Source organism: Oryctolagus cuniculus, chromosome 5, assembly GCF_964237555.1.
Source record: "Oryctolagus cuniculus chromosome 5, mOryCun1.1, whole genome shotgun sequence".
Taxonomy (NCBI): Eukaryota; Metazoa; Chordata; class Mammalia; order Lagomorpha; family Leporidae; genus Oryctolagus; species Oryctolagus cuniculus.
This window is the reverse complement of record NC_091436.1, coordinates 67,008,439-67,024,624: the sequence shown is the minus strand read 5'-3', so window position 1 is coordinate 67,024,624 and position 16,186 is coordinate 67,008,439. Positions and strand designations below refer to the sequence as shown.

Below are 16,186 nucleotides of genomic sequence, written 5' to 3'. Positions count from 1 at the left end.
GCTTAGATGACCACCTGTTGAATTCTGCCTCCCATGCTGTCAGACTACTATAATAGAATATAAATCCCATGAGGGCAGAAAAGTTTCAGTTTTGTGCAGTGCTGCATCTCCAACATCTAATAGTGCTTAGGACAAAGTAGACAAACAGCAAATTACTGTTGGATGAATACATTTAACCTGTGTTCTTAGTATGAAGATGTGAATTCTGCAAAATGGTGGATAAAAAGTGTGTAGCAAGCAGACATGAGCACTTTTTTTCCATTACTTTCTTCCAATTCTAAAATGATTAAAGCCCCAGTTTACCTGGGATAATCCCCATTATGTTTCTTCTCTCAGCCTAAGTATTCATTGAACTCCTCTTGCTCTCTCAAAGTTACCAGGTATTTAAGGTAAATTCCATGGTTATCTTAGATTCTCAAAGATGTTTATGATACAACAAACATTTAACCTCCCCGGGCCTCTTTCACCTGTTATGGAAAACAAATTTGACCTTATACAAATAGATGCCTGTCTTTTTTTTTTTCAAAATTTATTTATTTATTTGAAAGGTAGAAATGCAGAGAAAGATAGGGAGAGACAAAGAGAGAGACAGAGATAAAGAGAGATTTTCCATCTGTTGGTTCACTCTTCAGATAGCAGCAATAGCCAGAATTGTGCCAGGTCGAAGCCAGAAGACATGAGCTTCACCCTGGTCTCCCACAGTGGTAGAGGGGCCCAAACATTTGAGTCATCTTCCACTGCTTTCCCAGACTATCAGCTGGGAGCTGGATCAGAAGTAGAGTAGCCAAGGCATGACCCTGCACCCATACTGGATGCCAGCATCACAGGTGGCAGCCTCACCCACTACCACACAACACCTCTGTCCTTTTTATAAAATATGCATCATCTCCTTTGAAACACATCATAAGGACTTTTATAATTAAGACAATGACAAAAACTGTATATCCTGACCGTTAAAATATGCTAATTAACTATCTCACCAAAAACATCATACTGTTTCAAATTAAAGCTATGAGAAATGGTAGAGAGTATAAAAACAAATATGCGACATGGATCATCTGGCCACACAACCTTGGATGCAATACTGTTTCCCATCTGTTCACTAAGATAACAGAGCACCTTATGCACCCTAACATTTCTTACAAAATTCATGCTAAGGATTCTTTGTCTAGAAGATATTTATAATAAAATCTCAATCAGTTTTTCAAGCCTTGTACATTACATGACTGATGAGAAAACTACATAATATGTATTTTATATCTATAGTTTAAAACTGAGTGCATGGCAAACACTTCAATTGTCCAAAAGCCTTTCCTTTGGGAAGGCATTGTGGCACTGCAGGTTAAACCATTCCTAGGGATGCCCACATCCCAATAGAAATGTGTCTGGTTCAAGTCCTGGCTACTCTGCTTCCAATCTGGCTTTATACTAATGTGCACCCCAGGAGGTAGTAAAATGGTGGCTCAAGTGCTTGGTTCCCTGTCACTTGTGTTGGAAATCTGCATGGAGTTCCTGGCTCCTGGCTTTGGTCTTGCCCAGTCCCAGTTATTGTACGCTTTGGGGGAGTGAACTAGCAGATGAAAGATCTCTAGCTCGCTCACTCGATCGCTCTCGCTCTCTCTTGTCTCCTCTATCACACTGCCTTTCAATACACAAATTTTTTAAAAAGGTTTTCTGTTATTTCTAATACAATTCTATATTGTAGAAGATTAAGTGCAACAGATGAATATTTCATTTGGTTTCTTAACTTCACTTTCTGCTTTTATAAAAATTTTGTGTCTTACCCATTTTCTCTTAGAGCTAACAGTTTTATGATAGCCTTATTACCCAATCACCAATTCCACTGGCAAATTTAAGGGCAAGAGATAGCTTCTACTGGGAAAATTGACTACCTGTCTAAATGATTAAAGAGTTAAGGAACTTTATATAGCTTTACAAATCTACCTCATCACCCTCACCTTCTCGCCTCCTGACCCCCAAACCGAAGAGCTTCAATCAAAGCCTAAATATTTTTCACTTTCATTGATGCAAATAGTTTCTAACCAGCCATTCAAAGCAATGAATTTATATATATATATATATATATATATATATATTGTGTTTCATCTGTAAGATATGTATCTAGCATTATAAATTCAATTTCAAATTACATTAACAGAGCAGGACACTTCAGGAAGAATTCAGAATGAAATAAGATGCCCTTAACCTCAACCACATGATTCTTGCAAGACTTCCTTTTTCCTTGGCCTCACAGCACATCTGATCTGACAGGGCCATTTTTACCTATTTCTGCCTGTGGACACCTGTTTTCCCTTCATGATTGCAATCAATCCGTGTTCTACATTGGAGACTCCTAATGAGCAAGTGCTTGGTTTTTAATGACATAGCCCTAAATGTCTCTAGGTATAGTTGATCCATGCCTAATCTTGAGAAGAAAACCAAATTTGGGGTGGGGGGAATCACTTCAAACTTCTTTTCAAGATGTAGATTCCTAAATTCTTTTTTTTTTCTTTTTTTTAAACTTTTATTTAATGAATATAAATTTCCAAAGTACAGTTTATGGATTACAATGGCTTCCCCCCCCATAACGTCCCTCCCACCCGCAACCCTCCCCTTTCCCACTCCCTCTCCCCTTCCATTCACATCAAGATTCATTTTCGATTCTCTTTATATACAGAAGATCAGTTTAGCATACATTAAGTAAAGATTTCAACAGTTTGCTCCCACACAGAAACATAAAGTAAAAAATACTGTTTGAGTACTAGTTATAGCATTAAATCTCAATGTACAGCACACTAAGGACAGAGATCCTACATGAGGAGTAAGTGCACAGTGACTCCTGTTGTTGACTTAACAAATTGACACTCTTGTTTATGGCATCAGTAATCACCCTAGGCTCTTGTCATGAGATGCCAAGGCTATAGAAGCCCCCTGTGTTCACTGATCTGATCATATTTAGACAAGGCCATGGTCAAAGTGGAAGTTCTCTCCTCCCTTCAGAGAAAGGTACCTCCTTCTTTGATGACCTGATATTTCCACTTGGATCTCACTCGCAGAGATCTTTCATTTAGTTTTTTTTTTTTTTTTCCCCCAGAGTGTCTTGGCTTTCCATGCCTGAAATACTCTCATGGGCTTTTCAGCCGGATCCGCATGCCTTAAGGGCTGATTCTGAGGCCAGAGTGCTGTTTAGGACATCTGCCATTCTATGAGTCTGCTGTGTATCTCACTTCCCATGTTGGATCATTCTCTCCCTTGTTGATTCTATCAGCTAGTATTTGCAGACACTAGTCTTGTTTACGTGCTCCCTTTGGTTCTTAGTCCTATCATTATGATCAATTGTGAACAGAAATTGATCACTGGGACTAGTGAGATGGCATTGGTACATGCCACCTTGATGGGATTGACTTGGAATCCCCTGGTATGTTTCTAACTCTACCATTTGGGGCAAGTCAGCTTGAGCATGTTCCGAATTGCACATCTCTTCCCTTTCTTATTCCCACTCTTACATTTAACAACGATCACTTTTCAGTTAAGTTTCAGCACTTAAGAAGAATTGTGTATTGATTACAGTATTCAACCAAAAGTATTAAGTAGAACAAACAAAAAAAATACTAAGAGGGATAACATATCAAGTTGCTCATCAACAGTCAGGGTGAGGGCTGATCAAGTCACCATTTCTCATAGTGTTCATTTCACTTTAACAGGTTTCCTTTTTGGTGCTCAGTTAGTTGTCACCTATCAAGGAGAACAAGTGGTATTTGTCCCTTTGGGATTGGCTTATTTCACTCAGCATAATGTTTTCCAAATTCCTAACAGGGATCACTTTTCAGTTAAAATTTAAACACCTAAGAATAATTGTGTGTTAATTACAGAGTTCAACCAATGGTACTAGAACAAAAAAAAAATACTAAAATGGATAAAGTATTACATTTTACATCAACCATCAGGACAAGAGCTGGTTCCTAAATTCTTTAAACCTACATATGGCCAAGTCAGCTTCACTGCAGTTAGTTGCAGGTCTACAGGCCTCCGGAGGAGAGCTAAGCCATTAATTTAAAACATAAAGGAACTGAGAGAGAATCATTCAGAGGTTTGCATCTGTGCCTCAGTACATTTTCTTCAAGGGCAACTACTGAAGGAATCATCACATTATGGATAAAAGCAGGACACTGTACACTGTGAGTAGTGTTTGCTATAAGATCCATTGCTACCCAGTAAACATCTCAAGGAAGACATAACCTAAAGCTGGTTCAACAAAATCTTCCTTTTCTTTCTTTTGTCTTCCCCACACCAACCTTTCAAAAAATTGTGATATTATACACATGTATGAGACATAAGGTGGTACATTTTAGATGTACAACTCCATAGCATTAAGTACAATCACATTGTTGTGCTACCAGGCTGCCATCTCATCATCTGGTCACAGAACTCTTCCCATATTGCAAAAGGAAATCCCTCTACCCACTAAATGCTTGCCCCCCATTCTACCACCTACCCACACTTACTTTTTTAAGTTTTTATTTAATAAATGTATTTTTCATAAGTACAACTTTAGAAACATAGTGGTTCTTTCTCCCATACCCACCCTCCCATCCAGACTCCCATCTCACCTCCCTCTCCCTTTCCCATCCCCTTCTTCATTATGGTTCATTTTTAGTTTGATTTTATATGCAGAGGACCAACTCCATGTTAAGCACAGATTTCAGCAGTTTGCACACACACACACACACACATAACATGTAGAGTACAGTTTGACAACAAGTTTTGCAGTCAATTTTCATAGTACAACTCATAACAGATGGAGGTCCTACATGGAGAGTAGGTGCTTAGTAACTTCTATTGTTCCTTTAACAATTAACACTCTTATTTATGATGTCAGTGATCACCCAAGTCTCTTGCCATGGGCTGCCAAGGCTATGGAAGCCTTTTGTGACCATAGATTCCATCAGTATTTGGACATGACCATAACCAAAGTGGATATTCTCTCCCCACTTCAGAGAAAAGTACCACCTTCTTTGATGGTCCTTTCTTTCCACTGAGGTCTCACAGAGATCCTTCGTGTACAATATTTTGCCACAGAGTCTTGGCTTTCCATGCCTGAAATGCTCTCACAGGCCTTTCAGCCAGACCAGAAAACCTTAAGAGTTGATTCTGAGGTCAGAGTGCTATTTACAGTGAATGTCATTCTAGGAGTCTGCCGCCCACACGTATATTTTAGCGTTAGCTTATCTGATAAAAGTCTCTTACTGTTGCTTAAATTGGGGGAGGGGTAGTGACTAAGAACATATCATTAGCAACTTAATCTTGTCCTATTGAAAATGATCTTTTAAAATATGCTTAATCTACCATAATCTACTTTCATATTAGAACTATTTTGTTTGATGATGACAGATATATAACTCATGTTTTTAGTAAAAATGAATGGAGAAAGCAAAACTATGCTAACTAGGCATAATTCATGAAATTGTAGAAAGGGCAGGAAAATGTCTGAGGTTTAGAAACAAGAAGAATTCAAATAGCTTTGTACCTGTAAGAAACTCTCTGCCATTTCTGTTTCTCTCCATTTGTTACCTTTATTTTCCTCTACTCTTATCTCACCCAGTAAATAGTGCTCTCCAAGGGAGTTATTGGGTAATATTTTGCATTTTCACAACTGGGAATATTACTGGAATCCAATAGTTGGTGATCACTAATGCTGTTAACCATCTTACAGTGCACAGACTATCCCTATACAGCAATGAGATCTCCAGCCCCAACAATCAATAGCACTGAAGTTGGAAATCCTGATCTACTATGTATATACCCCTTCTGTATACTCAGTAACCTCAGTTTCCAAACCACTAATTTAAAAGGACTAAAATTTTCCCAGAGAAGGGATCCAATGAGACTTCTCTGAGTCAACTGTTACAGACTATGGCCAGGAAGCATGGATCACAGACCCAGGATGGCCTTTGGAGGGTTTCATGCATGTGTGGTTGTAGTACTCAGAGAGAGGAAATTGCAGTAAGTGAGGCAGACACCCCAAGCAGACACAAAACAGAACCTCTGTGGTGACTACACTTTTTTAAAAAGGTCTTCGTAGTTGTTCTTTCAGCAGCAAATTCTCTACATTGGAAAAATCTGTAACTAGAGCAGATACCGCATTAAGGGCTTTTTGTAACCAGCTAAAGTGTTTAATCATCTAGTTTTAAGCAGAAATCATTTGCCTAAAATATAAATTAATTCAAGTAATGAGATATGTAAAACAGAGGGGGGAAGCATGGATATTTAAAAGGTTCACTTTTTGAAATTGGCAATAATAATGAATCTTTATGTCTGCAGTGATAAAGTTGGACTCCTCTCCTCTCAGTACCTCCATCTTCTGTTAGATTGCTTGCAGATCCACTGAAATTAGATGTCAGTGTAAATTATGGTCCAACCCGGCTTACTCGCCAAGGCTATGAAGGGTAGACACATAAAAACAAGGTGCTATTGAATGTAATTGCTTCTGATCTTAAAATTCTTAAATGACAAAATTGGTGCTGATGTGGTTTTTGCATCAAGTACCCCCATTAATTGACACTGACTCACTTGGGAACATTTTCTTCTCCATGATTTCATTATTTTTTTTCTTCCTAATTCTTACGTTCTACAACAGGAAAGTCACCAACTTACAACACGGATAGAAGAGAAGAGAATGACAGCACGGGATTGTAGGTAGCGGAAGTAAAGATCACCGACTTTTACTGTGCCTGTGTTCCTGGAAAGACTTCAGTAGGTAAATAGCATTTTCAGACCATACATGGAAAGAAGTTAGCACTTTCCTGAACCTCGCTAAATTAGGAAGAAAGCCCCATTTGCAAACATTTCCATTCTTGTCTATTTCAATAAGGAGAAAGATGAAAAAGCATGACCCACAGGGCTCCTGGAAGAAAGAGATGCATGGTTCTGTCTGCTCATTTAAATACTTAACAAGCCACAGGGAAAAAAGAAGGCATCCCGTTCTACTGCCCATAACATATGTCAGTAAGTCATAAAAATAAATCATACTGTGGATGGCTTGTGAACATTGCTCAGCCTCCTGTGAGACATTAGCGCTTGTTCTTCAGCCAAAAAGGCAAACAATCCAACTGTCTATCTAATATTTGTTCTTCCCTTGTCAAGAGAAACAGTTCCCAGAAAACAGTGAGGATAATCAGTTAATTCTTGCCCTGCATTTATGGCAAAATTATAATGTCTTCTCCAAGTAATAATTTTGTTATCTTACACAATTTTTGAATTAACAAAGAATATTTTAGTATATTTTAGGCTCAGCAAAACCATAATGTCTGAAGAAAAGATTTTTAAAAACTGCCTTTATGCTTATATGGATCAAATAAACAAAAATTGCCTAAAGATGAAGTTCTTAAGGCATTTCTTAGCATTGGACCATCCTTTGGATGAAAAAATAGTGAATATGTTTTTTTGCCCTTTTGTACTTAAATTTCACCAAAATTGCAAAGCAATGTGCTTTCAAACATTTCAAAATATCTAACAGGTTATTCCGGAATATATTTGTTTAGACTCCAGTGTAGTAATAAAAGCAGAAAATGAGTCATATGTGAGAAATTGAAAACTTCAAAGCAGCAGTTTTTCTCCCCAGTCTTCCTGAAGATGCAACTCAATTGCAAGAAATTTTGTGCCAGTCCCACCCAAAATATGAGTAGTGTCAGATGATCGATGTTGTCATGATTGTCACACATTTCACTAGGTCTCTCCAATCTGAGAAACAGATGTGAAAGGAACTGAAATGCGGAAGGCAAGGGTAAAATTAGTTGCACTAAAAAATAATTGCAGCATTGTTTGACTCTAAGATTCATTCATTATTCCCAGACATGCAGTACCCTTGGTCACCTGCCCTCACTCCCAAATATTTCCAGCAGACCCCAGGAAAGTCCCGTATGTTTAGCTAAGCCTTCTTGACCACTATGGGGTTCTGACTTTTCCTCCTTCCCTGCTCGTATTCTGCATAGCCCCACCTGATGCCTGGCGTCTCCAGCACAGGAGACACTCAGCCTCAAAGCCCCCAAGGAGCTCAGCCAACAACTGGACTGAATCTTTGATGGGTCATTCTGCTTCAAGCCTTGTTTCAACTGCTGTTGCATCATGTAACCTTCACTGTCTCATCCAGGGCTCTTATTTCTCTGTCAATAGTGGTGGTTTAGGAAACGTGCAAAGGTACCAAGCACATTTCTCACAGATGTTAGCACCTCCTATGCTTCTTTGGCTGAGCCTGGAAACTGGCTCCGGCTGTGATTTGTTCCTGCCCAAGTGGGAACTGCCCCACTTCAGAGAGACCGAAGAATGCATATGCCACAGCTGTGCAGTTTTCCGGAGAGCTTGAATGCACAAAGCCAGACTGGGTTCTGCCCAAAGGTACAAAGAAGCCCTCTCCGGCTACAGGTGGTGCTGTGTGATATCCAAACCAGACTTGTTTCGTGTTTCCAGTGTGTTATTTGTGAGGAAGTAGTAAGGGAAGCCACAAAGTTGACTGCCATCAGTTACAGTAGCCCTTGCCACTGAGCCATGAGTGTCATTATTATAGACACAGTTTTTACCCGATGCAGGTTGGCTCATAGTTGTTCAAGTGACAGAACATGAGCCATTAGGGTCTGAAACCTTGTGGGAATGTAACTGAGGCCCCATTAACAAAGGCTAAAAGCAAATGCTCCTTGGTCCACCTTCAATTTAAATTTTAAAATGCACACCAAACATAATCACATGAATGGATCTGTGCAGGAAAATACTAACAAAGTGGGAAGGTTTTATAAGACACCAACTTGAAAAGAAAAGGAACCACCTGGGCCGGCACTATGGCTCACCTGGTTAATCCTTGGCCTGCGGCACTGGCATCCCATATGGGCTCCGGGTTATAGTCCTGGTTGCTCCTCTTCCAGTCCAGCTCTCTGTTGTGGCCAGGGAGTGCAGTGGAGGATGGCCCAAGTCCTTGGGCCCTTCACCCGCATCGGAGACCAGGAGAAGTACCTGGCTCCTGCCTTCGGATTGGTGCAGCGCCGGCGGTAGCAGCCATTTGGGGAGTGAACCAATAGAGGGCAGACCTTTCTGTCTGTCTCTCTCTCACTGTCTGTAACTCTACCTCTCAAATAAATAAGAAAAAAAAAAAAAAGAAAAAGAAAAGGAACCAACTAAACATAAAGAATACAAAGGAAAGTTTTAGAACAAAGTCTCAACACAAGAATAGATTTCTGGGTTCCTTGAAGCCAAGTGTATTTAAACCAACTACATCCTTATAAAATTAATCTCTCTCTCACTCTCTCTCTCTCTCTCACACACACACACACACACACAGCCCTCCAACATCATTTATAAGCATCCTGGTATTTATTTACTAATATTTTTTCTTTCCACTAAACCCATTCTTTTTTGTACTTCAATGGAAAAAAAAAAAAAAAAAAACACGAGCTACGAGGCTCTGCATTTTCTAGTTTTTCCATTTTCCCAAGCAGATAACACCTTTTCTCTCACCAGTCACTTTGTAAGGTACAGATACACTATTAAACTATTAGTAAACAAAATATCAAATGCTACAAAGCAAACTTTAAAGCCATAGAACAATCACAACAAAGAAATCAATAGGTCAGTTCCACATTGGCTTAATCACTAAAACCAAGGGAATTTTTGTAAAAAGTTAGAAGGATTTTGAATATACCATATATACATGTAACAAAACATTGCATGGTATGCCATATATTTTGTGTATCAAAGAATTTTCTAATAACTGAAGAAAAGAGTTGATTATTTTTGTCATTTGGAGAAGCTGCAGGAGTTAGCAATGTAAAAAAATTCCCTTGCTTCAAAAATATGAAGTATAGTCATGTTTTAAAGGACACAAGTAAATAGAATATGTTGCTTGTGTTTCTTGGGGTTACCTGTTTTTTTCCTGATACCCATGCAAAATGAAAGTCAAGAGCTGTTCACACCTCCACTTTCTTTCTTGAAAATGCCTGTGTCTGTTTTTGTCGCTTAAATCAGGCGTGCATTTTGCTACACAGGATGGTTCAAGCACAGCTCCAAGACTGAACATTCAGTGACCTGAAATCTGTGCCCTCTTTCCGCAATATGTAATACAGTTCCTTCAAACTGATAATTGTCACCAGGAGGAATTCATATTAAAACCTTAATCTTGCTCCAAAATCCTCTCAGTAAAAGCCTGTAATTTGTGTAACCTGATGTATTCAACTGTCAGGAACAGAGGACCACTCTGCTGTTCGGCTGCTTTTGTCTCCTGCTTTAATGATTAGGCCTATGTCCATCATCTCCTTCCGCTCTTTGCCTCAAACATCCTACTGCTGTCATTTGTCTAAGCACTGCATACTAACAAGCAAATGTGTTTCATGTTGAATTTGAGTTTCCTTTGGGATTTTCACCACCAAAACAGAACCTTTTCCTTTGCTCTCTTTCTCCCTTCCCTTTTTTTAAATATTGCCACCTCAGTTATACTAAAATTTCCAACAGAGCTTAGTGATCACAGTTATAAAACTGACACCAAAAAGTAAACAGGCAAAGTGATCCCGGGGGTCCCCATGGCACAGGACTCCTGAGCTCAATGCCAATTTAATTCCAATTGGAATAGTGGCCTCTGCACCATGGAAATCTGAAACAAGTCCATGAGGGCAAACCCAGTCCCAATTACCAACCGTTGACTAAATGAACATTTTTTGCAGCAATTTACTATCTGTTATTGGCCTTTGTCAGATTTTAAAAAAGAAAAAGAACCCTCCCTGCAATCATGCCTAGTGCTGTTTATATTTCATGTGTTCAGGCATCAGCAATAGACATGTTGCAGAGGAGCCAAGGAATAAGGCTTCAAGGGGAAAAGGGAATAGAAAGCAGAATGGCAGACAAAGGGAAAAACTGGACATATAAGCAGCACGTGGGCCACTGCCTGAAGAAGGAAGAAAGTCAGAGCACTCTACTGCACAAAAAAGAAATGTAAAAGCTCTAAGTCACTTTACATTAATATATTAGATTATTTTTTGATTTGTTTACAATTGCAAAAATTGTAAATAATTTTCTCAAATACAATTGCATTTAATACTTTCATAATCCTATGAGAAAAACAACACCAATTTTTCCCTTACAAAGTAATGTAGAGCAACACAGCAAAAGCATATATTTGTTAGTTATTAGTAACAAAACAGCATAAAGGGTGTTCAAGTAAAAACGTTTACACTAACTCTGAATCAAAGGGTTCCTATTTTGAATTTTAAAACTCTGTTGAAGGCTATGCTCTTTCTGAAGCAAGTGGAACCTGGAGATTTCCAATGATGGGCCCAGCAGTAGAGGGAAGGGCTGTGACTTTCCCTCTTGAAGAGATTAATTCTCCTCACATGAAAATAACTACAGAATCTAAATGTCACTCAATGGTATATAAGCTTCACTGGCCCATAAAAATATCACTTCCCTATGAATGAAAAATGGGATTAAGATCAAAGAATAAAGGCCATATTTTTAGAAGTTAGAGATAAATTATTTAAAAAAAATGTGTGAGTTGAATAAGCTGAACCACAATAGAAGGAAAGTTATTCATCTCTTTGCCTTGAATATGCATATGTTTGATTATGGGCTCAACATGTGCTGTCACATCTTAAAATATTAATTTAATTTCTAGACTTTTAACTATTTAGAATTTAGTGAAAATTAGACTTTTTAATATAATCTAAAAATATTTCTAGTTCCTGGGTCTAGCAACCACATTCGTAATAAATGAGATTCTTTGGGTTCCTCAAAACCAGTTTGTGGTTAATTGACTTGTTGGTTAAATGTAAATTAGGCAGAACAATATAGTTTTAGTAATGTTTAGGACATTACCATCACCATATCTTTTATCAAAAACCATTAAAGGTGCCAGTGCTGTGGCGTAGCCAGTGAAGTCACTATGGATGCCAGTTCATTCCCAGTTGCTCCACTTCCTATCCAGCTCCCTGTTAATGAGCCTGGGAAAGCAGTGGAAGATGGCCCAAGTCTTTGGGCCCATTAACCCACATGAGAGACCTCCTGCTCCAGGCTTCCTTTGGATTTGCTCAGCTCCAGCCTTTGCAGCCATCCGGGGTGTGAGCCAGTGGATGGAAGCTTGCTCACTCACTCACTCTCTTTCTCTCTCTCCCCCGCCCCGTAACTCTGCCTTTAAAAAAATAAATAAAACTTAAAAAAACTTTAAAAATCACCATGTATCAGTACCAATGCACAACCCCACCAATTCTGTTTAACAGAGAAATCCTCAAATAAATCATGATATTTCAATTAATATAAAAATTCACCAGTCAATTAATATTGGCATACGCTGGGCAGTAGGTTGAGTTCATTACATCTAGGGACTGTGAACTGTTTCTCTGTATCCTCAGAATTTTTTACACTTCCCATCACCTAGTAGGTGCCCAATACATGTTTATTATTTAATTAACCAGGAGTAGAAATGGAAAACTATAGGACATAAAAAAAATCTGTGTATCACGTGTCTATCACCTTCATTTAACTAGTGATTTCCATTTACAGCATTTTGTATATTCAGCAATCAATTCTGAGTGCCTACTCTGTATACAGCATTCTGCAGGACCCTAGAGATAACAGAAGTAAGCAATGTAAACAAGGTCTTAAATAAGATAGTTCAGCTAAACAGCTGAGTGTGTATACATAGTAAGTTCCCAATAAATGCTGGTAGCATTGGAAGTGACAAACAGGCATAGAAAGTGTCAGTTCATGACTTCTCTCTCTCTCTTACAAACACACACACACACAAATATTTCAGGGCTTTGCTAGACTCCATTATCCCAAAAATTCATAAGAAAAAATGAACATTTGTCAAAATATCTTTTGCTTTATATCTTTCTTTTTCCCTTAAAACTGTCAGCTATTCATAAAACTACCTTTCAATTTAATGAAAAATAGTTTCTCCCATCAAAGAATCTTCAAACTTTCTATAAATTGGCAGCATTCTGCTCAAGCTGTTTAGCTCCCACAGAAAAGAGCCTTTGAAGTTGACAAGGTGTTCGTGGACAGAGCAGTAGTTTGCCAAAAAAAAAAAAAAAAAAAAAAAAAAAAAAAAAAAAAATTACTTTTGTTTGTCCAAGACCTAGTTATGCCTGATTTGGGAAGAACAAAGCCTGAGTTTCCAAAATGGCTGCCAGACCACCGCAGGATGGACTCTTTCCCACACTGTGATAGCCAAGGGGGTCCTGTGCAACCGCTGAAAGATACTGATGCATGCTACCTGTTCAAGCCTCTTATGCACCCTGTTTTAGGGAGCTGAGCATAAGAGAAAGAGCACCAGCCAATGCAACAGAGACTCCTTCACTGGCACAAGCATGCCCTGAAGGGCAGCATAAGGTTAAGCAGGTGAATTCAAGAGCCAGAAAATCCTGACTTCCAAGACTGTGCAATGGCTATATATTGATAATAATATCAATATTAACTGGACCATTTAGTATGTGCTTCCACAAGCCCCATACATTGAATTTGGTGCTTTATATTCATTATTATACACAATGTGAGTGGATCTGATTCACCATCAATGTGAGTGGATCTGATTCACCATCAAGCAGCTTGTTGGGGGAAATATTTTCTCAAAACTCTTGTTTACTTCCATGTAGAGGGATTTCATTAACTTCACCCTCCAGACGTCTCCCCATTGCCTCACTTAACCCTGAGACTTGATGGGATATTATGTTGGTGCATTTAGTAGTAGAAAGGCTGAATTCAAGACTTGATAATGGCCATTTTTCTCTCTCAGAAACGGGCCAATCAATAGAGAGCCTTTTTCTCTGATCAGTTATGCGGTACCTCTGACAGAACACACCCACTGCCCAGCTAGTGGAGCTATTACTGAAGCTTGTTCTTAGGAGATCCAATTGCTCACAGTTTTAAGACACCATCTAAGATGACACTCTCAAATGTTTCCATGCTTCCATTTTCTGCTATATGAATATATTTGCTTCCTTCCCAACTGGCTTTGAATTTTGGAAAGAAATTCTGGAGGATAGGGATGGCATTGTGTTGCAACAGGTTAAGCTGCCATCTGCAATCCCAGCTTCCCTAAGTATGCGAGTTCAAGTACCTGCTGCTCCACTTCCAATCTAGCTTCCTGCTAATACACCTGGAAAAGCAGCAGAAGATGGACCAGGTACATGGGCCCTGCCACCCATGTAGAGGACCAGGATGGAGTTCCATGCTCCTGGCTTCAACCTGGCCCAGCCCTGGTCATTGTCACCATTTGGGGAGTAAACCAGAGGAGGACAATCTCTGTGCCTCTCCCTCTGTCTCTCTATAACTCTGCCTCTCAAATAAAAAAAAAATCTTTTAAAAAAAGAAATCTTGGAAGATAGTCTCTAAGAATCTGACCCTTATAAAAAATCATATAATTTTCCAGTGTCCTGATTTTTCTTACCTGTAACACGAGAACAATCAGAGTGTTTGCCTCATATACTTGCTGTGACTATATATGAGAAAATGCATTTAAACCAAGTGAAAGACATATAACAAGTGCACAATAAAAATTAGCAACTGTAAGTACCTGTAGCATTGTCATTATTATATTTATCATTTGACAAAATCATCTACCAGATAAACTCTCCCTATGATAATCTAGACTGCCATTAATTTTGAAATTCCTTCACAAATAAATCTTATCTTTGAACAAGTCACTCTCTCAGATTCAAGAATTGTAATAAACATAGCAAATGAATCACTGAGTTTACCTTAAATTACATGACAAAATATGTGTTTGCTGCTTAGCACAGGGCATGCTATATAATAAGTATTCAACAAATTATAAATCTCACTACTATAATAGAACTACATTTCAGGCTGTTTTGTCAATTGTATAAGGGTATAATTTTATTTTTTCTCATATGTGACATGCATTTTTCCTTATACCTATATAGTTACTATTGTCATTTGAATCTGCCTAATCCATTCTCTGTCTAATTTTAATAACATATAACACTGTCCTTTTTTCCATAAAGAAATGCAGAATGTTTTGTTTCAAAGAAAAGAGGACAACAATAATGAACAGATATGCTTAAGTTTCTATGAGTTGGCAATGCAAGTCACATGCTAATCAGTTGCATTCTGTTCTATTATTGCCACCAACAGACAACGAATAATGAATAAAGAAAAACATATGCAGACATCAAGAATGCAAAAGGCAAAGTAATTCAAAAAGCCAAGTCTGCTCTCTCATTTCATCAAAATAACTTCTCTGAGGGCTTGGCATTTTATAGGCAGAGTTTTAACACAGTGCTAAAGGCAGCACAGCTTTGTATTTCTTAGTGATAAGTAAAAAGGTGATGAATATTTTCAGGGCTCAATATGGTCATTATGAGCTACAGCACGTACACAAACACATGAAAAAGGAAAGCATGTTCTCTCTGAATTGAACTAAAGGACATGTATATTTAGCAGTTCTGTAAAAGTTCACTAAATCTTCAAAACACAGAAGGGGAAATAAATATCCTATCAGTCATGACTCAAAAAGATTTGAATTCAAGCTGAAGGTTTTATTACAATTTCAACACCATATACTCATGTTACTCTTTAATGGCACCAGTTTAAGTGAGGAGCATATAACCCAAGTTGACTTTTTCACTTGAAAGTACAAAAATTTAGGGCAGGGTTTGATGTAGTGTTTAACACATTGCTTGGGATGCACCACCCCACATTGGTGTCTCAGCTCAGCTTCTAGTCCAGCTTCCCATTAATGTGCATCTTGGGAGGCAATAGGTGATGGCTCAAGTATTTGGGTCCCTGCCATCCACATAGGAGACTCAAGAGTGAGTTCTGAACTCCTGGTTTAGGACTGGTCCAGTCCCAGATGTTGAAGCTGTGAATGGAAGATATTCTTTCCCTCTCTCTCTTTCTCACTCCTTTCTCCTCCTCCCTCCATCTCCTTTAAAATAAATTAAATGGTGAGCAGCACTGTGTAATACTAAACTAAGCCTCTGCCTGCAGTGCCAGCATCCCATAGGGGCACCAGTTCACGTCCTGGCTACTCCTCTTCAAATCCAGCTCTCTGCTTATGGCCTGGGAAAGCAGTGGAAGACAGCCCAAATGCTTGGGCCCCTGCACCTGCATGGGAGACCCAGAAGAAGCTCCTGGCTCCTGGTTTAAATTGGCATAGCTCTGGCTGTTGTGGCCATTTGGGGAGTAAACC

At 38.8% G+C, this 16,186-nt stretch overlaps 1 long non-coding RNA gene across 1 annotated transcript; it reads left to right on the top strand.

Moving 5' to 3' along the window:
* The first annotated feature begins 4,969 nt into the window (after positions 1–4,969).
* LOC127493169 (uncharacterized) lies at positions 4,970–7,025 on the top strand. The gene is made up of 3 exons (XR_007923219.2): positions 4,970–5,156; positions 6,638–6,757; positions 6,872–7,025. It is a non-coding gene; the product is annotated as an uncharacterized lncRNA (long non-coding RNA).
* The last annotated feature ends 9,161 nt before the right edge of the window (positions 7,026–16,186 follow it).